At 46.3% G+C, this 24,173-nt stretch overlaps 1 protein-coding gene across 4 annotated transcripts in view; it reads left to right on the forward strand.

Moving 5' to 3' along the window:
* The window catches only part of ZER1 (zyg-11 related cell cycle regulator), a 387,007-nt gene that overhangs the window by 51,648 nt on the left and 311,186 nt on the right, over positions 1–24,173 (forward strand). The window contains exon 1 of one of the 4 annotated variants that reach the window (XM_085614055.1): positions 16,917–16,978. The exons of 2 other annotated variants lie outside the window; for them this stretch is intronic. The gene's annotated coding sequence lies outside the window, so the exon portion shown is untranslated. Of the gene's footprint in view, positions 1–16,916; positions 16,979–24,173 lie in introns of those variants that run through there. One more of the 4 variants, XM_085614057.1, reaches the window with a different exon arrangement.

Below are 24,173 nucleotides of genomic sequence, written 5' to 3' on the forward strand. Positions count from 1 at the left end.
AAACAGTTTTGTGAATTTGGCTTTGAATGTGTTGCGAGCGGGTCAATAATGCATTCCATGTGCTCCTGAAGCATGTTGTATAGTATTAAGTTGTGATTGCATTTATATAGCACTTTCAACCCCTAATGTGACTATTTATGTAGTGCAAGCTACAAGCAACTATGATGTAGCATTTTAGAAAATGTACTTTTGTTTCCTGAAAATATACCCCAAGTACAGTTTATCTGAGTAGGAACCACAGATACAAAAGGTAGAAATCGCTTACAACAAACATACAGAACACTGTCTGTATGTAATACTAGGATCCAAAACACACAACCAAGAGTAGAGACCGGGGGTCATGAAGGCTTTTGACGGTGCTATATCTTTCACTGCTGTCAGCTCATTTTTAGGTCCCACAAACAGACAGCTTTCAGCTGTTAGTCTGCATAACCCCTTTTGTGGACCATGGCAAAAACCTTACAGTGGGCTTAGAGTTTGCCCATTGCTTACCATTGGTTGGCTTTGCTGTCACTCTCATTTGCTTACTTCTCTTTAGATGACCTACTGTCCTGATCTTGTATTTGTCCCTCCCCTGGAAATTAGCCTCTTTACCATCCTTTTGATTGGAATAGTTGAACCATTCCACTGTTCACATTAGGGGAGCTGCATTTTTATTGAGAACTCTCTGAGTGCATGTCGTTTCTTGCTTTCTCCCTCATGTTTTGTTGTCACTCAAACACCTGCCCCACCTGATGTGCTACCTAATCACCCCTCCTCTCTCCTCCACGTCCATTGCTTCCCAATACCTCATGCCCTTGTCATACTTTCTTAAGTCTCCGTTTCATTAAAAGCCATCCCTGGAACGACGTGAAAATATATTTGCTATTAGCCATTTTCAAGTCTTCTCTACATTCCGGAAACAATACAATCTCCTAACTATTTTAGCACTTTTCACACCAGAGTTAAATTTAAAAACATTATTGTACAGTTTTATTCCATTTTTGTGATACAGCTTCAAAATGATTTCTTAAAATATAGAGCTATAACAATTTTTTATATACCCACCTAATGTTAAGAGGTTGCCCCCTATGGTTGTATGACAGACCCCGCATTCATTTCCCTCGCATGACTTTACACCGCAGTCAGTACCCATAAAAGTGTGAGCAGTTGCCATTGCTAATAATAATGCAACACTAGCTATTGGCGTTTTAAATGATAATGGCATTTATTTGTGTTTGTTTTTTTGTGCACGACCAGTTGTTTGATGAAGGTGGCACTTGAACGTTTTTCTTGTTTTAGAAGCCCCCACTGCGCTTCTGTTTTCACAGAGCTCGTCGGCGTCGGATCAGAGGCCCTGAGTCTTACAGAGTTGCCGGAATTCCTGGTGCATAGCTCTGCCCTGGTATTGTTTGTTCAAGCACATTGCGGGCTATCCCTCAGCTCTGCCAGTTTCCGAATATGGTATGCTCGAATATAGGGTGCGACGTCCGGATCGGCGGCGGCAAAAACCTGCCCAAACAGATGTTGCCGGAAGCGCCTTTTTGAAGCTCGAGTTTCAGTGAGATATAGGGTGCGACGTCCGGATCGGCGGCGGCAAAAACCTGCCCAAACAGATGTTGCCGGAAGCGCCTTTTTGAAGCTCGAGTTTCAGTCCGATCAACACCGCGCCAAACGGTGGCTCTTGATTCAAAGATAGGTTCTGGAACAGCGATCTAACCGCAAACTCCTTTCCTTAGAATATCCACACCACTGCACTTAAGCAACTCTGCACCACTCTACTCTATGCTACTGCACTCCACGCCAATCTACTCTTCTATGCACCACTCTACACTGCTGCACTCTGTACTACTTTACACCACTCTTCACCGCCACTCAGTGTACCACTCTACACTGCATCACTGTACCTTACGCTACTGTACTGTACACACGCTACTCCACTGCACTCTGTGCAACTCTACTCTGCACCACTCTAAGCTACTGCTGCACGCCACACACTGCTGCATGCCGCTGCACACCGCACACTGCTGCACGCCACACACTGCTGCACGCCGCACACTGCTGCACTCCACACACTGCTGCACTCCACACACTGCTTTTATGCAAGTTTATGCTACTGACATTGTAAATGACAATGCCTTTTATTTGTTTTAAAACCAAAACATAAATAAAAGGCATTGTAATTTTACAATGCCAATAGCTCAAACTCTTATAAATGCGAGACCTATTGCATTGCAAATGCTTGTTTTTTAAGTGTGGTAGAGCTGCAATTGCGCACATTTCTCCAGAAAATAAATGAGAGGCAAGACTTTTTTCCTCATTTGTACGTTCGTATCCTAAGAAAGGGACACTTAGAAGCTCTATTTTAGATTTTTTGAAGTTGAACTTGTAAACAAGTTCAACAAATCCCAATTTTGGGAGATCTTATGTGGTCAAGTGAGGGTTTAATTTGTTGTCTGTCAGGTAGATGTCATCTACTTAAGACAGACCATCAGGGTCAAATTTACAAAGAATCGATACAATTCGTGCTGCAAAAATTCCCAGGCTGTTCTAACAGTCCATCGGATGACGTGCATAGCGCATTTGAAAACCCAAGGGCTAAAGACGGACCAGTCTCAGGAGCCAAATGAGACTGAAAAAACCGTTGGAAATGCCAAAGTGATTTTATATTTTTTGCAGACTACATTATTAATGAGTAACGTACTGTGTGTATTTTATACTGCAAATGTGCATGTTTGACTGTTCAAATGTCTGTAGTCTAAGACAATGCGATAGGAATGATCCAGTTTCAGAACAGGAAAAAGAGGATTATTCATTTGAGAGACATAGGGGTCTGTTACGCCCTGTTACTCCAGTTGAGAAATAATTTCTTTAACGGGTGTTTTAGGATCCCGTTTAATGGGATGTTGGGGTTGTATCTGTGGGGTAGACCGCATAGGAATGATACGATAAGGGGAAAATGTATCCCAAACAACATGATTATGGTAAAGTGCAGGGCCAATTCAATTGCTCATTCAGAGGTATATGCTTGTTTGACTTCGTCCGGGGCAAGGTGTGAAAAAAAAGATAGAATTACATCCTCACCGTGGGGGTATGCAAATACAAATGGTGGGGGCCAATCGACCTCTGCCAGTAGAATGTCATAAGGCATAGTTAAGTAATCTCAGAATATTGCTTTAATGATGCATTTAACGTCACCTTCAATTTGAATATCTAAGTGATATAGTCTGTCAGAAGGATCTAAGCGGGTGTCCGCGGTTTCAACTGTAACAAATGTTTCAGTTGCTCTCGCACCAGAAATTGTTGGAGTTTCCGGCTTACTATGGTGACTTCTGCTGCGCTGTCGAGGAGAGTCACTGCCCAACTCCTGTTCAGGAAGACGGTTCTCGCTGTGGGTGGCATATTTAGTAGTTAAGGCTGCAACTTTCTTCTTTTGCAAAGGGGCTTTATATGGAGGAGGCTTGTGCTTTATCTTCATGTCAGACGAGCGTTGTGTGTCTTATTTTGGTTTCATATACTCCTTTTGTCTGCGTTCAGATCGCCCTCCTCTTTCGTACTGCTGGTCACACGATTCCTGAAAGGAACAAGGAAAATGTGTCTCAGGAACCTGATACCTGCCTAAAGTCTTGATTTTAGTGCGGCGCCAAAAATCGTACCATCTCTGAGTATTTTGGGAGCAGGGAACTCCACGTGGTTTTCCTTTCTGATGCTATTTAGATTTATCCCAGGTGTTTTTTTGCAAACTCATGGGGAGGTTCTGGCATCCTTGTCAGTGCTAGGTTTGCCAAGTGGTAGTATTGAAGGTCTGGTTCCCAAACTATTATGCCGTAAAGACGTATATACACTAGCAATAATGACAGGCAACTCACATTCGTATTCCACAACTGCCATCGCGGCAGGAGACTGGCGCATAGCTAGGCTTTCCTGTTTTCAGTTTCCATTTTTGGTAAATTCTGGTGGGGTTTTTTCAGTGTTTTCCAGTGATTTCAATACCTTAAAAAAACAGTGGTAATCAGTGGTTACATATTTTTGCGCCATTAAAAACAACAGAAACAGTGTTTTTCTGGTGTTTATGAAACTTTTTTTTTTTTTTTTTTTTAATTTTATAAAAATTTTATTGTGCAGAGAAAAAGGGTACAAGCACGGGCCTACAACCTCCTGGGCCGGCCGCTAGTATGCAGAAATGATCAAGCAGTTCAAAAACAATGACTGGCCCGCAGGGGCTCCGCTAAATGACAGGAGATCAAGCTGCACATAAAGGAAGTCAGGATACACCCTGTTTACATAACTATCAACCAAAGTAAAGAAAAACAAAAAGCAAGGCGAAAAACATTGAAAGGGCGTCTAACCATAGCAGAGGAACTCCACATAGGACCACCCTAGGGTGGTCAATAAAAGGGGGGTCTGAGAGGGAGGGGGGGGCCACGGGAAAACCAAATCTATACTCAGATGAACAGAGTAAGCAAGGAACCCTCAAGGATCAGGGGGACAAGGCAACCTAAGACGTATCCACCAGGGGGGGAGAACAGATAGTCCCTCGATACACATTCCACTGACCCCAGATTCTACCCCACGCCCCCGGTTTACCACGAGCCACATACACCGTCTTCTCCCTGAACATGCACCAGTCCATGTTCTCCTTCCATACGGACACGGTGGGAGGCCGTTGGGAACCCCAAAGCTGCGCAATATCTCTCTTTGCGATCATGTTCCCAAGGGCCGCCCACCGAGCCTGGGCCGCATTATAGTCATTGGGCTCCCACACATTCAGAACACATCGGCGCACCTCCGGCAGCAGAGCGACCCCAGTAACTCGTTTCATAACATCATGCACCTGGCGCCAATATTCTGCCACCTCGCGGCACTCCCAGAGGATGTGGAGAAAGGTGGCACTGAGCCCGCAGCCACGCTTACAGAGCCCGTCGTTAGAAAACCCCATCGAGACCAAATGGGGACCCGTCACATAGACACGATGGAGAATCTTAAGCTGGACCAGACGGAGACGGGCCGGGATGGCAACCTCCTTAGGGGATGACAGCGCAGACTGCCAGTCCTCGTCGTCCAACTCCACCCCATCTCCCGTCCATGCCTCCCGAAGACGCACCAAGAGATCAGCCCGATTATTTATTCGTTTTTTATAAATCAGGGAGATAGTACTGTCGGGGACGTGTCCGTCGAGTATACGGTCCTCGAGAGGCGAAGAAACAGGGACCGTGGTCCCCTCCCCAAAGACCGAGAGTAGGGCGTGCCGAACCTGGTCATAGCGGAAGAACTCCCTTTCACTAAGCTCGTACTCGCTCTGAAGCGCCGCGAAGGATTTAACCGCGCCTTTAACACATAGGTCCCCCACTCTGCTAATGCCGATCGTATCCCAGTGCTCAAAGCCTTTCGTTGTCCAGAGGCTTCCCAAGCGCTCAGAGGCGAATAGAGGAGTAGCACACGTTAACCGCTCACTCCAGCCCACAGCTACATTCGCCGCCTTCCACACACGTACCGCAATCCTAGTAGGGCCCGTGAGGGTCCTTCCGGCAGATCGAGAGTAAAGCGCTCTGTTATAGTCACCGCCGGGAAGCAGGAATTTATCCATCTCATATGCCGGGTTCGAGCCAGGAGCGTACGTAGCATGGTTAATGGCAGACAGCTGGGAGGCCCAATAGTACCTTCTAATGTCAGGAAGCGCGATGCCCCCGTCATACCAGGCAAGAGTCAGCTTTGCCAAAGCGATACGCGCACGACCGTCCCAAACCAGTTTCCTCTGCAAACTCTCCACTTCCCTAAAGTAGGCCGCCGGAATGATATCGAAGGAGTTCTGGAGAGCGTAAAGAAATCTGGGAAGGGACATCATTTTAAACAGTGCTGCGCGACCAAGTGGAGACAAGGGCAACTTACACCACCGAGCCGTGTCCGCCCTCAAACGCCGGAGGGGAGACAGGAGATTCTGCTCATAGCGGACCGCCGGATCCAACGAAACGTATACCCCCAAGTATTTAAAGCCGGATTGAGATGTTTGGATCGGAAGCCGAGGCGGCAAGAGAGGAAGGCCACCGGAGATAGGATACACGCAAGATTTGGACCAGTTAATTATCGAACCCGAATTTCTCCCGAAGGAAGTAAGGACATCAAAAAGCACATTGAGCGACTTCCGTGGCGAGGTGAGGTACAGAAGAATATCATCCGCGTACAACGAGACCCGATCCTCGAAGCCCGGGGCCCACCGGATCCCTCTGATCGAGGGCTCCCAGCGGAGCCAGGCAGCGAGCGGTTCCAAGGAGAGAGCAAAGAGCAGAGGGGACAACGGGCACCCCTGCCTAGTACCCCTCCCGAGCGCGAAGGGCCGAGAAACCCGCCCATTGACGACCACCTGAGCCATTGGACCAGCATAGAGGAGCTTCACCCAACCAATAAATCCCTCCCCAAAGCCAAACTTCGCCAATACGGCCCAAAGGAATGGCCACTCGATGGTATCAAAGGCCATCGTGGCGTCTAAGGAAACCAATATGGCCGGTTCAGAGAAGTACTCCGCCCTAGCGAGGACGCCATGTAGACGCCGCAAGTTGAGAGCGGTATTACGATGAGGGATAAAGCCGCATTGATCCGGATGTATCAAATCACAGATAACTCCCAGCAAGCGATTAGCGAGAACCTTGGCAAGGATTTTCGGTTCGGCATTTAGTAGGGAGATAGGCCTATATGAGGCACAGCGGTCTCGTGGCTTACCGTCCTTGGGAATAACAACTATAGTAGCCAGACGCTGGTCGTGGGGAAGGGAACCCCGCTCGAGCGACTCCAGAAACATACGACGGAGGAAGGGCGCGATTTTGTCCGGGCGTAGTTTATACAGTTCAATCGGCAGTCCGTTGGGGCCCATAGCCTTGCCCGAGCGAAGGGAACGAATCGCGGTAGCAATCTCGGCGACAGACAGGGAGGCATCCATCTGCTCACGGTCCTCGACGGATAGGCCGGGCAAGGCAATATCCCGCAGCAAGAGACGAGAGTCATCCTCATCTCTATCAGACACCGGGGAGTACACCGCCCGGAGGTGGTCAGCAAAACACTCCACAATCTCACCAGGGTCAGTCACACACACTCCATCCGAAACCCGAAGCTCCGGGACCACACGATTCACTCTCTCCTTCTTATCCAACCAAGCAATCAGTTTACCCGCCTTGTCCCCGGCATCATACAACCTACCCTGTTGCTCCCTATACATGCTCTTGGCAGCGTCAGTGACAAGAGACTTATATTCAAACTGCTTCAAGCTGAGGGCATGAAGCCCATCCTGAGTGACACCCGTCTCCAAAGCCGCCTCCAGCCCCGATATTTCAGTCTCCAGCTTCACCACCGCCTCATTCTTAACCCTCTTAGCCTCCACTATCTGGGATAGGGCATGCCCGCGGAGCACTGTTTTGAAGGCTTCCCACAGGGACACTGAGGACAACACCGACCCCTCATTCTCGAGAAAATACTGATCAATCGACTTAACAAGGCTATCACGAATCTTGGGGTCTCGCAAGTACCAAGGGTTAATAGGGGCGATCCGCCCAGCGGACCGCATCCCGGTGTCGAAAAGCAACCACAGTGGGGAATGATCAGAGATACCCCGGGCCAAGTGCTTGACCTCTCGAATCCGGGCAGTCTGGGCCGCGGGCATAAGAAAATAATCCAATCTGGAGAGACTCCCATGGGCCCCAGAGTGAAATGTGTACTGACACTGTGTCGGATGCATTAACCTCCAACAATCCACCAGACCGAAGGTATCCAAGAGTCCGCCGAGCCACGCCTGGGCAGAAGGGAGGGCCCTGGGCGGGTGGCGATCCAAATCACCCGAAACAACCGAATTAAAATCCCCACCCATAAGCAAAAGACTGTCAGGAAGCTCAAGCAGCATACGACCCAAGTCTGAGAAAGTGGAGTTCTGGAGGCCCGGGGGAACATAAACCGAAACCAAGGAAAGGGACTGTCCCTCCCACCTCCCAATCAGAGCCACATAGCGCCCTCTATCGTCTAGGACAACCCTGGTGATCTCTAGCGGAAGTGAAGATCGTAGGAGAATGCCCACCCCTCTAGAGCCAGTGGTGAAACCGGAATGGGCCACGAGTCGGTATCCCCCCCTGTTCATGGCATGACAAACATTACCAACCAGATGCGTCTCCTGTAAGAATACCACATCAGGAGTCAAACGACGCAAATACTGCAGCACAACACCCCGTTTGATACGATCCCCCAATCCGTTGACGTTCCAAGACATCAGTCTCAACCCGTCCCCCCCCATCCCCTCCAATAGATCAAAGGTCCCCCAGCAAATAGCGCGACACCTGAAACTGAAACAGAGCCAATACCTCGCCTTGAAAACAAAAAACACAAATCCAAACAACCCCCCCCCCAAATTCAACTCCCCCCCACCCTGCACCCCTGCGGTCCAGAAAACCACCCCAACTTGCAGTGTGCCTGTCGCCCTACAAACCCCATTCTACGAAAAGACCCCGGAGGAGGAAAGGGACCCGTCCCTGCCCGCCCCCAACACAGATCATAATTAAACAAAATGTACAAAAGAAGTAGAACCCAGCCGAACAAAACAAAATGTCAAAGTCAAGGACCAAAAGTCACTCCGAAGGAGGCCCGCCACCCTCGGCACCACCAGAAGGCCCAGGCGGGTCACCCCGGTCCGGCAGAGAATCCAGCCAGTCACTCACAGTCGCAGGACAGTCAAAAAAGGTAGCCCGGTCTTCGTATTCCACTCGGAGCTTAGCAGGAAAAAGCATCGAGTACTTAAGACCCCGGTCCCGGAGACGGCGCTTCACCCCCTGGAAACCCATCCGCTGTTTCTGGACCAGTTGGGTGAAGTCCGGGAAAAAGTTAACGGATGAGTTCTCATATCGGACCGGGCCATGTACCCGTGAGGCCTGCAGAATCACATCTCGGTCTCTGTAGTGAAAAAGTTTTGCGACAATAGGCCTCGGGGGAGCTCCCGGTCGCGGCCGACCGCCTGGGACTCGATGGGCCCGCTCCACGGCAAAGAACTTACTCAGGCCAGCGGGGGCAAGCTGTTTGAGGATGAGTTCCTCAACCATAAGATCCACCGGGCGATTGTCGGGGGTCTCCGGAACACCTATGACGCGGATGTTATTGCGTCGAGCCCGTCCCTCGAAGTCCTCCAGCCGCCGGGCCATCAGGTCGTTGGTCAACTTGAGGTCGCCGAGAGCAGTCTGCAGGTCCGACACATCCGTACCAAGGGTGGACGTCCGCAAATCCAGCGATTGGACCCTCTCATTGGTCTTAGAGAGATCCGCCCGAATTAGCGTAACATCAATGGCCACCGTGTCGATTTTACGGGCCAAGGCCTCGTACTGCTGAGCGATGGTCTCCTTGATGCCATTAATGGCGCCCATGATGTCCTGCAGGGACAAATCCGGAGGGGCGGACGGAACACCCCCAGCGTCATCCGGGAGAACACCGGCCGCCCCAGGGGACCCTCTACCCTGAGTGTAGCGGTCCATGTTGTTGGTCTGGACCGGTCCCCCACGTAGGGATGTCTTGGTCTTACGCCTCTCGGGATCCCCTCTGCCTCCCATGTGGAACCACGCTCGCTGAAGGGGACCACCGAGCAAGCGTCAAAGTGGCACGGGCGAAGCCGACACGAGCCGTACCAGGGACCGCAATGTGGCGGTGCGAGAGGATCAAAGTCAATGGGTACACTGGGTTCAGGCGGAGGCAAAGGCACGAAGCGAAGGCCGAGTAAAAACCCAGCCGCACAAAGCAACTCCACTGTCCAGCCACTCAGAGATCCAAAAGTGAAACCGAAAGTGATGAGACGGCCGCCGGCACAGCCCCGATGCCGTTGTTGTTCAACTATGCCCCGGCTCCACAGTTCACCTTCGCACCGGGCACAGCCATCAGTTGGGCCTCAAAAGTTCAAACCACCATAGATCAGGTCTCCCAGGTCCGATTTGGTTTCTGAAAAGAGTTTAGGGTTCAGCCAACGTTCATCTTCCAGAATCCGTCAACCAAGTCAGGATAGAGTCAGGATAAGTTCCGAGGAGCAGCGAGGGTCCGGGGGAGCCCTGTGCTCACGCGACCATCTTGGATGCGTGCTAGGCTCCTCCTCCCGAAACTTTTTGCTTTTATTATTGCTTGCTTTCTGCACTGATAGTGGATGGTATATAAACAGTGTATTTGAGGTCCAAATGCATTTTTACAAATCAAACTTATCGTGGTACACCATACAATACTTCTTCAGTGAGGCTTTGGTCATGCACGCTAGCTCTTTCCTTCTCATGTAAACATTTATCTGTGAAAAGGTCCTCTCAACATTGGCACTTGAGACAGGCAACGCCAAAATAGCCAGTACACAATTTGCTAACTCTGGCCACTGTCATACCTTTCCATGCCAATACTGGTGCACCTGAAGATTGTGATTCTCTGGGCAGGTTCTGCAACATATGCGTTGAACTGGGCGCATATTGACCTCAGAGTTCTTAAAGCGGTCAAAAATGAGGCAGCACTTTTGAAACTCTTGAGAAAATGTCACTTTACGAAAGGGATCTATATCTTGTGCAGAGTACCACAGTGAGGCTTCATTGACTTCAAATGCCATGGTTGGTGAAGGGCTATTTCTCATACATTGTAAAATAAAAGTTCCTGAATTGCTCCTCAACATTTCTTTGCTTACCAAGTGACAAGCACTCTAACATGGAACATGCTGCAGTGCCAAAGTCACTAAAAGTGTAACCCAGCTTACTCTCAAGGAGATGTTTCACACATCTACACAAATTATGCTGAACACTTGGCAGACAAGGGTGTTTTCAGACTACTTTTTTTTATATAAATGTCCACTACAGTAGTTATGCTTTCCTGTAAAAATCTAAGAATGCAGTAGAGTGTACTTTTTTTCAAATCACCATCAATATGTGACCAAAGATCCTCACATTTATTGCCGTTTGCATCATCACTCAGCAAAAGTTCTGTAAATGGTTGCCACATGGATAATATAGCATTCATGGCCTCTAGGACTCGGAACCAACAGCTAAGTGACACAGTTGGAATGACTCTTTCTTTGATGCCACACAAAGCACAACATGAAAAATATTTGTGTTTTAGTTCCCAAAGCATAACAAAACAGTGCAACAGAATGGACTAAAAAGTCAATAGCATTCTTCAATAACTCTGAAGATTGTAAAGATGCTTTCAGATTGCCATCTAACAGGTGGCAAGGATCTCTTACAGGGAGGCACTTCAGCTCAGGTATCAATTTTGACAGGTCATCACACAACTTTTTCATATACGTAGCTGAATCACTGTAAATACAAACAATACCACTTCAATCTTTGTTGAACTTGGCAAGAACTTTTTGCAGCAGCATTCCAAGTGACACTGCATTCCATGTTTTCCAAAAGTCTGGCGTCATGTTTTCACCAGTATCCCAGATGCTTTGTGACTGCACTCTTTTCACATATACCTGTCACTATACCTTGCATTGAATGTTTAAAGCCTGGGGTGTTTAGCAATTCACCTACTATCAATACTGACTCACTAGAAAAGGGGGCTGATGTATCAAGGGTTTTTACTCATTCTCTGTGAGTAAATGTGATGGTATATATTGGGAAAGATTCTTATGAAACCTAATTTTTTCCTATCAGTGAAAGACTCAAACGTAGCCAAACAAAATCAAATATGATTTAGATATTTCCTGATTCTCTACAGCTTATAAAATAAACAAACGCCTAAAACATGCTTCTGACCCCTGTATCTTTAGACCAAAGACCACAACACTGAAAAAAGGATGAAGAAACAATATTTTAGTGACATCCCTAAACAACAATACTCAAGCAGAATAATGTTAGCTCAGTCTTTCTTACTGCTACCTTATAAAACAAAGTTACATTGTATTGGCCAATTCAGGAAGAAATAAAAATGACTCTTTCACTCTCCTTTTCCTTTCTTTGAATGGCATTCAGTTTGTGGTTGTGAGAACCAGTCCAATGGGTGAGCACATAGTTAACATTCTGTTCTTGACTTATGGTCCCAGGAGGGGAAACACAGCTTCAAGTTGGTCGATTTGTTCGGGCAATCCAAAATAGTATTTCTTCACGATTAGTGGGTCGTTTGCCCATAACTGAGTGAGCAGTTACATGACTAATAACAGGCACTGCAGGCTACTGGGCTTGCGCTTGCAGGCCGAGTCTAGCTGGACCAACTTATAATGTACGCATGCATGGGAGGTCTGTATAAGACAACAAGAACATTGTACAACCCCTAGGTCTGTACTAGATTCAATTTGGTAAATCAGGATATGGGGAATATCCAGCTAATTCCGGCCAAGTAGCCCTCCTATTACTAAGAGGACCCATATGAATTTGCCCAGGAACATGGGGAAGGGCGCCATTAAACCAAGTCTGGTGCTCCCAGACTGTGGGCCAGATGTACAACGCATTTTACCGGTCGCAAACGACAAGACCTTTTTTGCGAGTCGGTAACCTATTACCGACTCGCAAAATAGGGTTTACAAGTCGCTATTAGGAAGAGTGTGCGAAGGGCGTCCCTTCCTAATACCAAGTCAATGGGGGATGTACGATTGTTTTGCAACCGTAATGCAAACATGATGCGCCATAGTCAATTTTAAACAGGTTCAAAGCGTAACACATACTAGTTTGTAACCTTTTAATATTCAAGCTTAAAAAACCAACAGAACTAGGTGTTCCCTGAAAACTGTGGAGTATTAATCCCTAACACCGCGCACGTCTCCAGCAAAAGGTGTAAGGGTATTGGGGACAAGCCCACCTCAGGTGTCCTGCAAATAAGTACCTGACCAAAACATTGTCGGTGCCATGATGCAGGGATTCTGCTCAGAAACAGAACTATGCTTGGGGCCATAAAACATCAGTATATAGGGACTGAGTCACCATACCGCCTCAGTATCTATGAGTCAAGTCCGACTAGCTATAGTACTTCACTTGCCCTCCTAACCTTCAAGAGAAGCAAATGATTTGGCACCCTAGAACACAACCCTCTCGACCCTCTCAGGGATCAAGGTAACAGGACATGCCCTTTCACTCTCTCACTCGTAATTGTCCACAATAAGATAAACAAGAGACACAAAGGAAGTTTAGAATATTTATTTAAACTATGGTGCTCTATTATGCAGTATTTGCGCCATAATTGGAAAATTGGAAAACAAACTCATGCCAAAAATATCGTTCGCATGGTTGTGCAAAAGAAATGCGGCCTATAACGTGCACCATTAGGCTAACATAGGCAAATCGACAATGGCTCATGCAGGAAACACATGACAGTGGCACTCTGAGGTAGGTCTGTAGTAGATTTATTCTTAAGAGTGTGCCTGTTATCTATATTACATTTATTCTTGAGAATAGCACTCAGGAAGTTGTACTAGATTTATTTTTAATAGAGTGTCTGCGATCTCTACTACTTTTATCCTAAAAAGGGTGGCATTCAGAGGTCTGAACTAGATTTATTTTTAAAATGTTGAGTGCAATCTATGCTACATTTATTCTTAAAAGGCTGGCATTCTAGGATCTGTACATGGTTTATTCTTAGGGTGGCACTCAGAGGTTTGTAGGTGATTTATTTTTAAGTGACCAATACTACATTTTATCTTAAAGAGAGTGGCACTCTGGGGTCTTTATTACATTTATTCTTAAGAGGGTGGCACTCAGAGGTCTGTAGTCGATTTATTCTTAACAGGGTGCCTGCGATCTATATCACATTTATTCTTAAGAGGGTGTCTGTGATCTATACTACATTTATTCTTAACAGTGTGGCACTCGGAGTTCTGTTGTATATTTATTTGTAGGAGGATGCCTGTAGCCTATATTACATTTAGTCGTAAGAGGGTTGTATTCTGGTGTCTGTACTAGATTTACTAAGAGGGTGGCACTTCTAGGTCTGTACTAGATTCATTCTTAAGAGGGTGACTGTGATTTATACTGCTTTGATTTTTAAACGGGTATTATTCTGGGGACAGTACTAAATTTAGTCTTATAAAGGTGATGCCTGGAGGTCTGAAGTAGATTTACTTTTAAGATGTTTACTGCGGTCTGTACTACATTTGTTCTTTATTGAATTGCACTCCGAGGTCTGTACTAGATTTATCCTTAAGAGATTAGCACTCTGGGGACTGTACTAGATGTATTCTTAAGAGTGTGTCACTCTGGAGTTTGTACTAGATTTATTCTTTAAAAAGTGGCACTCAGAGGTCTGTGTTAGATTTTTTTAATGTAAATATGGACTGTGATCTATGCTAAATTTAATTATAAAAGAATGGAATTCTGGAGTATGTACTAGATTTATTCTTATGCTGACACTCACAGGTTTGTAGTAGATTTATGATATCTATACTACATTTGTTCTTGAGAGGGTGGCAGTCTGGGTCTGTACTAGAATGTATTCTCAAGTGGATGGCACTCTGGTATCTCTACTAGATCTAGATGATGACTGCGATCTGTACTACATTTATTTTTAATAGGGTGTTACTCAAAGGTCTGTACTAGATTTATTCTTAATAGGGTGTCTGCGATCTATACTACTTTTATCCTAAAGAGGGTGGCACTCAGAGGTCTGAACTAGATTTATTTTTAAAATGTTGAGTGCAATCTACACTACATTTATTCTTAAGAGGCTGGCATTCTTGGGTCTGTACATGGTTTATTCTTAGGGTGGCACTGAGAGGTTTGTAGGTGATTTATTTTTAAGTGACCTATACTGCATTTGATCTTAAGAGAGTGGCACTCTGGGGTCTTTATTGCATTTATTCTTAAGAGGGTGGCACTATGAGGTCTGTACTAGATTTATTTTTAGGAGGGTGACTGCGATCTATATTACTTTTATTCTTAAGAGGGTGGCACTCGGAGGTCTGTTGTTGTTTTGTACTTAACAGGGTGCCTGCGATCTATATTAAATGTATTCTTAAGAGAGTGTCTGTGATCTATACTACATTTATTCTTAACAGTGTGGCACACAGAGTTCTGTTGTAGATTTATTTTTAGGAGGATGCCTGTAGCCTATATTACAAGAAGGTTGTATTCTGGTGTCTGTATTAGATTTACTAAGAGGGTGGCACTCCTAGCACTGTACTAGATTCATTCGTAAGAGGGTGACTGTGATTTATACTGCATTGATTTTTAAACGGGTATTATTCTGGGGACAGTACTAGATTTATTTTTAAAAAGGTGACGCCTAGAGGTATGAAGTAGATTTATTTTTAAGATGTTCACTGCGGTCTGTACTACATTTGTTCTTAATTGGATTGCACTCCGAGGTCTGTACTAGATTTATCCTTAAGAGTATAGCACTCTGGGGTCTGTACTAGATGCATTCTTAAGAGTGTGTCACTCTGGGGTTTGTACTAGATTTATTCTTTCAAAAGTGGCACTCAGAGGTCTGTGTTCGACTTTTTTAAATGTAAATGTGGACTGTGATCTATGCTAAATGTATTTATAAAAGGATGTAATTCTAGAGTAAATGCTAGATTTATTCTTAAGCTGGCACTCACAGGTTTGTTGTTGATTTATATTTATGAGATCTATATACTACATTTGTTCTTGAGAGGGTGGCAGTCTGGGTCTGTACTAGAATGTATTCTCAAGTGGATGGCACTCTGGTATCTCTACTAGATCTAGATGATGACTGAGATCTATACTACATTTATTTTTATGAGGGTGTTACTCAAAGGTCTGTACTAGGTGTATTCTGAAGTGGGTGACTGAGAAATATACTGCATTTTTTTTAAAGAGGGTAATATTCTAGGATCTGTACTAGATTTATTCTTAAAAGATGACGCCTGTTGGTCTGAAGTAGATTTATTTTTAAGATGTTGAATGCAGTCTGTACTACATGTGTTCTTTAGTGGATGGCACTTTGGGGTCTGTACTAGATATTTTTTTAAGAGGGTGGCACTTAGAGGTTTGTAGTAGATTTTTTTCTTAAAGCGCGACTGCGATGTATACTTCATTTGTTATTAAAAGGGTGGCACTCTGGGTCTGTACTAGATTTCTTCTTAAGAGGGTGGTGCTTTGTGATCTGTACTAGATATACTCTTGAGAGGATGTATGATCTACGCTACATTTATTCTTAAGAGGGTGGCACTCAGAGGTCTGCACTAGATGTTTTCTTAACAGGGTGTTACTCAAAGCTTTCTAGTAGACTTATTTTTAAGAGGGTGACTGCAATGTACACTACATTTTTCTTAAGAAGGCAGCAGTCTGAGTATGTACTAGATTTATTCTTAAGAGGGGGCATGCTCTCTATACTACATTTATTCTTAAGGGTGTGGCACTCAGAGGTCTGTACTAGACTTAATTTTAAGAGGTTGTCTGTGATCCATACTACCTTTATTCTTAAGAGGGTGGTATTCTGACGTCAGTAGTAGAGTTGTTTTTAAGAGAGTCCCTGCGATCTATATTACATTTATTCTTAAGAGGGTGTCTGTGATCTATACTACATTTATTTTGAACAGCGCGGCACTGAGAGGTCTGTTACAGATTTAGTTGTTGGAGGGTGGCTGCAGTCTATACTACATTTATTTTATTCTTAAGAGGGTGGCTTTCTGGTGTTTTTACTAGATTTATTAGGAGGGTGGCACGCAGAGATTTGTACTAAAAGTATTCTTAAGAGGGTGACTGCAATATATATATATATATATATATATATATATATATATATATATATATATATATATATATATATATATATTCACTTCAAAAACCATAGGTTTCACACATGTTATAGTTAGCTGGACATTTCACTCGTGAAAAACCATTGAAATTTCCCTGTTATAGTTAGTGCAGGCAACTATAACTCACGCGACCGCAATCCTCTGCTGATGACGTCAGATATTACATCACTGTATTTAGACACTTATTTACCCATGTCTTCTTCCATTAATTTTTATCTATACATATATTACAAATATTTTTTTTTCAGAAAGACACATATGTCATCAGCGATGTAATATCTGACGTCATCAGCAGAGGATTGCGGTCACGTGAGTTATAGTTGCCTGCACTAACTATAACGGGGGAATTTCAATGGTTTTTCACGAGTGAAATGTCCAGCTAACTATAACATGTGTGAAACCTATGTTTTTTTTAGTGAATTTGCAAGGTTTTTTAAATGCTAATTCCTAACTATAACGTGTGTGAAACCTATGTTTTTTTTCAGTGAATTTGTACGTTTTTTTAAATGCTAAGTTATGTATTTTTTTATTTTTTTTTTAAGGTTTTTCACCGTGCGCGTACCGTACGCGCGCTGTGGGCGCGCGGAGCGCACCGTGCGCCCACGCTACGCGGTTCGCAGCATTTTTCCGTTTTAACCGTACGCGCACGCTACGCGTACTCCGTGATTTTTCGCAAAAAAATTAAAGGAAATTTTGGCCCTTGGGGGTCCTTCTGGGACCGCCTGACAAAGGCTAGGGGGTCAGGAACTGTCCACCCTGCCCCCTTTTCACATTCTCCACCTTTGTTTTTCACCCCCTCAGACTGCGAGAGACAAAATGGCGGCCGACACTTCCTGGTTTCGACCGATTCGAATGTTTACTAAGATCTAACAACCAATCAGAATCGCGCACGGCAGCGTGCGCGTACGGTAAGTTTTACCGTACGTGCACGGTGCGCGCTTACAGATATATATATATGCTTTTAAATGCTATTTTCTCAGGAAATACTGAACAGATTTACACCAGACCTGCAAAAGGCACATCCCTGACCTGAGGACTACCTCTCTGCCAAATTTCAAGTAATTCTGTTCAGCCGTTCAGGCTGTAGCTTGGACTAAAGGTCCTATGGAAAAATGCATGGGGAAAACGTGTTTTGGGACCCCCCCTTTTTCTCAGCCCCCGCTTGACGAATCCCCCCGAGACTTTCAGGGAAGGAGTGGAGCGGAGCGCCCCACCTATTTTGAAAATTTCGCGAGGATTCGTCAATCGGCGCCAAAGTTATTCCAAATAGAATGTTGCGGATTTCCTATGGAAACACGATCCTAACTATAACTATCTACTGGCGACCGCCAGTAGATAATATATATATTTTATAGTGGTATTCTGGGGTCTGTACTAGAATTATTCTTAAAAAGGTGACATCTGGAGGTATGTAGTAGATTTATTTTTGTTGAATTTTGAGATTAGTTGTACAAATAATAGTTACAGTTTTGTTGCAATAGGCAACACAATTTCAAACACAATAATACATTGAGCTCAATGGGAATTTTAAGTTATGTGCAATTGATTACTTTCAGGATTACTTTTCTAACTCCAGGACTGGATCCTAGATTGTCCTGGGACAGTTCTTGGAAACAAGTGAGTAAATTCGTTTTAGTTACTGTTGTGATTTTTAAGCAATATTTTGCTATTTTTAAAAGTTGACACTTAGAAACTTTTTCTAATCAAATTACCAATGTTATCCTATGGAAGGAAATTCACTGGAGGTAAGTGGGGTTATGGTTTCTTTTTCTAGGTCAGTGTCGGATCCTAGATCCAGCACTAGTGTACCACCTGTAAGCAGTTAAGAAACTGCGTTTAAGTTACACAGGCAATTTTTAAGGAAAATTTATAAGTTTGCAAAATCGACACTTAAAAGAAATTTCACAGAAAAACAGTCAATGGTTTCCTATGGGAGAAAATTCAAGTTACGGGTAAAGTATGTTCTCGTTACTTTTGTAATCCAGTGCTGGGCTCCTTGGCTCAGTACTGGATCATCTATTTAAAACAGGTAAGTAATTGCGTTTTCACAATTGGAACAATTTTTAAAGAATATTTGTAGTTTGCAAAAATGGACAGAAGAAATTTTACAGAAAAACAGTCAATGGTTCCTATGGGAGAAAATTGAATTAGTGGTAAGTACGGTTGTGAGTGCTTTTCAGGGTCAGTGCTGGGTACCAAGATCCAGCACTGGGATCTCTCCTAATAGCAAGTGAGTATTTCCGTTTTCGTTACTCGGTTGATTTTAGGTGAATATTTTAAAGTTTAGAAACTCCACACTTAGAAGAAATTTCAGAAGAAGCCAGTCAATGTTACCCTATGGAAGAAAAGTGAGTTATCAGCTTTTGGGTAAGTACTCGACTGGCAGAGGTAAGCTCCTGGGCACAGACTCAGGGGTCTCCCAGGGTCAGGTAGGTACAGTTGTTACACCCTCAGCGGCACAGGGGCATCCGGCTGCAGAGTGAGTTAGGCCCAATGTTATCCTATGGGAGGCTGGGCTCCTGGTCACTGGCTCAGGGCAAATGGGGAAGTAGGTAGGAGTAGAAGTTGCACTGCCAGGGCCACTCGGGCGGCTGGGTGCAGGGTGCTTGTTAGAATCCGGGTTCTCTGGTTGGCACAGGTAGGTACTTGTGACAAGCAGGGAACCTTTCCTCTAGTCAGGGTAAGGGGTTAGACTCTTAAAATAACCCCTGCTCACCCTCTAGGTAGCTTGGCGCGAGCAGACAAGGCTTATCTCAGAGCGTTATAGGTTAAGCATTTGTGAACACATACAGTAACCAAGCGACACACTACAAATGGACACCACACAGGTATTTAGATGAAAAATAAGGATTCTTTATATAGGATTATCACAAGACCATTAAACGATTTAAAAATACACAATACGGTTGCTTAGTTGGTAGAAGATTGCTTAGTTTCTCTTAAGTTCTTCAATGCGACACTTTAAGTCAATGTACCTTAGATGCGACACGCAGGGCAACAAAAGTGTTGCAGCGATGCAGATGCATTGAAGTTCTTGGTGCAAAAGAAATAAAGACGGGATCTTCCAGATGCGTTACGCTTCTCCGATGTTGCGAGAAGACCCGACTCGATGCGTCAGCTACAGCGGCGTCACCTTTGACGAGATGCAACGACAGCGGCCTTGGCAGCGGCACTCTTCTCCGACGTTGCGAGACGCTTCCGCTTGATGCGATGCTGCAGCGGCAACCCTTTCTGCGAGATGCGACGACAGCGGCTCCGACGGCGGCACGCTTCTCCGTGGATGCGAGGCGCTTTTCTGGATGCGGTGCAATGCGACAACTACGATGGCTGCAATGGCGACACGCTTCCTCCTCGATGCGAGACTCTTCTCTCGATGCGGTGCAATGCGACAGCTGCGATGGCGACACGCTTCTTCGGCGTTGCGAGACACTTCCGGAATGATGCGAGACGCTTCCACTCGATGCGATGCTGCAGCGGCGACACTCTCTGCGAGATGCGACGGCAACAGCTCCGACAGCGGCACGCTTCTCTTTCTTGCGTCGCGCTTCCAGCTCCTTGCGACACGCAGTCCCTCAGAAGGCCCAACAACAGCAGCAGGCACTTCCAAAAGACTCTGGGGAGCTGGGGGTGAAGTCCACTGGTCCTGGGACTTCGTTCAGGGGGCAAGCTCAGTTCAAGCCCTTGGAGATCTTTTTAAAGCACAAGTTGAAGCAAAGTCTTTAGTAGTCTTTATCCTCTCCTTCGGCAGCAAGGCAACCACTGCAGGCCAATCCCCCAGGTCAGGGACAATACTCCTCCTACAGCTTTCCCAGTTCCTTCTCCTCTGGCAGAGGTTCTTCTTGTTTTAGCAGGATCTAATTTCTCGGGAGCAGGGTCCCAATACTTATACCCCTAATTCCTTTGTTCCTCTGGGGTTGAGGGGCCTTTGCCCAGTCCAAACCAGTTCTTGAGCACTCTGTTGACATGACTCTGCCTTTCTATTCAGGGTGCAGGGCAGAGACATCAGCCGCTCCGCAGGAGGTGGAGCCAGCATTGTGGTAGCAGAGCACAACCCTATTCAGAGCCCAGGTGTACTCCTCCCACCCATCTGACTGCCAATCTTCCTATTCACCACCAGGCTACCTAGCCCTGCCCCTCTGGGTTTCTCTAGCCCTGTCACTCACACAACCAGACAGGCAGATACACATCATAGCAGAGGCGGGCTGAAATGGTCAGGCAAGCAAATACCAACTTTCTAAAAGTGGTATTTGCAAACACAGAATATTAAAATAAACTTTACTAAAAGATGTATTTTATTATTCTGAGTTCAGGCATACTAAACTCGAATTTCTACCATGTTCCCTGGGTCTGTTAGGATCATAGAATGTAACAATTCTAACAGCCCATTCTGGCCTATGGAGAACAGGTAGCCTTACAGTAGTGAAAACGAAAATGGCTGTAATTCACTATTAGGACATGCCACACACATCAGGGCTTGTCCTACCTTATGCTTACAATGCACCCTGCCCTTGTGCCTACCATAGGGGTGACTAATATGAAGTTAAGGGAAGGTTTAGGGACTGGTAAGTGTGTGCACTTACCCAGTCAGCATGACAGTACCAGACTGCACGCAGGGTCTGCAATGGCAGACCTTAGATACATTTTACCAGGCCGCTTCTGTGGGTGGCACAACCAGTGCTGCAAGCCCACCAGCAGCATTTGTATTTACAAGCCCTGGGCACTCCTGGTGCACTTTACTGGGGTCTGACAGTAAACTGAATAAGCCAATCATGGAATCCAACCAACATATACATTTTAAATAGGGAGCACTTGCACTGTGGCACTGGTTGGCAGTGGCACAGTGCTCTGAGCAGCTAACACAAGCAAAACACATGAGGCACAGCGACAAAAAAGTGGAAGGGAGACTCACGCCAAGGTGCCAGGTTTAACAGTGCTTTTGAGCCTTCGGGCGCTCAATGGATTGCAATGGGAAAGCTCAAGGATGAACAAAGGCTGCAAGCTCGGGGATGAAGATTCTTCAGATGCCACCACCACTTCGAGAGGTAAGTTGGGTAGTTGGAGGATAGGTAGGTACCCAGGAGTCGGGCACAAGGGGCCGCAGGGCGCCAGGTGCAGGGGTGCCTTTTGATGTCGGGAAATCTTACCCTCTGTTGATCGCGGTCGGACGGGTCACTAGTTCTGAGGCTGCAGGCATCATCAGGAGCGTCGAGGTGGTCCTTGAGTGCCGGATTCGGGGTCACAGTCGCCTGGGGGACGTCCTCAGGGTCTTTGTCCACTCTGGCACAGGCCAGGCTTGGCGGGTGCAGAGTGTGCAGGGTTCGCGGTTCTGGGCTAATGCCAGGGGTTAGAAACTTGCTTTGAGCAGAGCCACTGCTCGTGGGAGTTCCAGGTGCTCAGAGTCACAAGGTAGCCAGGTCCTCCGGGGTTTGTGAGGTTGCTGGCCGCTGGAGGTGCCGGGATTTAGCTGGAGCAGGGTCGAGGGTCGACAGGCCGATAGGGCTGGGGCCAAAGCAGTTGGTGTCTTCCTGTCTTCCTCTTCTTAGCAGCTGCACAGCAGGTCTTCTTTTTTGTTCTTCTTTGCTAGTTTAGAATCTGGAATCTGAGGAGGGAAAGTTCAGGCTGCCCCTAAATACTAAATTTAGGGGTGTTACAGGTAGGTAAAGGGCAGGGACCACTGGGTCCCTGTCCTGGGGTGGGTACACCCCCTATCCTGCCCCTCTCCTGTGGGAGAGGGGCAGTGGCCTAGTCCTGATTGGGTAGGGCTCCGCATCTTCAAGATGGCGAGGGGCCCGGAGATGTGTTTCACCTCGCCTCCCCCACCTGAGGGGTGGGGTTGGCAGGGCTGGCACATCCCCTGTCCTTACTTGGAGTTTCCGGCCAGTCTTTCCGCTAGAGTGGGGGTCAGAACCGGTGGGGGCCAGTTGCTGAGTACAGCAAGTGGCCTGGAGAAGCTCACAAAGGTGGCATGCCTTTGAAGTTTCCCCCTGCCCATCCTGGGGGAGGAGACCTAGCACCTCGCCCAGGACGTGCATTGTTGCAGCCCCAGGAGAGCGGGGGGCTCTCCACCCAGGGGTCCAGCAACATGTCTGCTGTGTAGCAGCCTAGGCAGCCTCTCAGACAGGATGTGGATTGTAGGTTAGGTTTCAGGGGGCATCTCTAAGATGCCCTTTGTGGTGCTTTGTACATTAAATCTCACACTGACATCAGTGCGAGTTTAATGTGCTGAGAAGTTTGATACCAAACTTCTCAGTCTTCAGTGTTGCCATTATGGTGCTGTGGAGTTCGTGTTTGATGAGCTCCCAGCACCATATACTCTTAAATGGCAGCACTGCACTTACAGTGCCCAGGAATGGACCTGGGTACTGTAGGGGCACAGGGCTCATGCACCTGTGCCCACACCACTGGCATAGGGCACCCAGCTAGAGGGGTGACTGAGGTATGCCAGGGCAGTGTGTTTGTGAGCATGGCACACAGGGATGTGTGCCATGTCGACTCTTTGTTTTGTCATGTACCCAGACACTCAGCCTGCAAGGGCAGTGTGTGTGTGTTAGGGTACAGGGCTTCTAAGGGTGGCACAATGAGGGCTGCAGCCCTTAAGAGGCCTTCCCTGGTCACAAGGCCCTGGGTACCTAGGGTACCATTTACCAGGGGCTGACATGTGGCCAGGGTTTGCCAATTTGGGTTTTAGGTTTTAGGGAAGGAACATAGGCCCTGGGCACCTGATTGGGAGGAGTCCAGGGCACACTCAGTCAAAGCACATTCAGCAATTCAGCAAAAAGTGGGGGCATATCATGCAAGAAAGATGACACCTTCTCACAGTCCCTCTTTGTATCGGAAAGAGAGAGGACTTGTAGCCATTCACTCTAACTGAGGCTACCGGTTTGGTGTAGCCTCTAAAAACCCATGTTATAAATCTGTCAGGGAGCCCGAAATGACCCAGGGTTTCTTTTAGATAGGGCTAATGCACCCTGTCGAACGCTTTCTCGGCGTTGACAGATAGGAGCATACGTTCGGTTTTGAACATCTGCGCCTTATCTATGATGTGGAGTAGTCTCTTAGTGTTATCTGCACATTGGTGGCCTTGAATGAATCCTGCCTGATCAGGTATGACGCTTACATCATCTGCTGGCATAAGATTAGAAGTGCCACTATAAATACGCTAAACTATTTGCTGTGGTACGACATACAGCACAGGGAGTTCTCTCAAGCTTGAAGCTATCTTCAGTTAGCCCTGGAATCTACCAAACTTATGGGACTTTGAGACGCGCAACTCGGCTATCTCAACTTCAAAAAATTAGTCTGGAAAACCATAAATCAAATTTCCTTGGTGGAGGACAAGGCAAGCTTCTCAAACAGATCTCACACCTGGATGACCCTTAACTCCTACAACTCACTTGCCCCACAAACATTCTTTAATCAGAGTTATCCTAAGGCCATAAAAATGAACTTCTTAAGGCATAGACTGGGGATCTTTCCGTGTGCTCAGCACCTTCCACCATGGCTG

The sequence above is a fragment of the Triturus cristatus genome, chromosome 1_2, assembly GCF_964204655.1.
Source record: "Triturus cristatus chromosome 1_2, aTriCri1.1, whole genome shotgun sequence".
Classification (NCBI taxonomy): domain Eukaryota; kingdom Metazoa; phylum Chordata; class Amphibia; order Caudata; family Salamandridae; genus Triturus; species Triturus cristatus.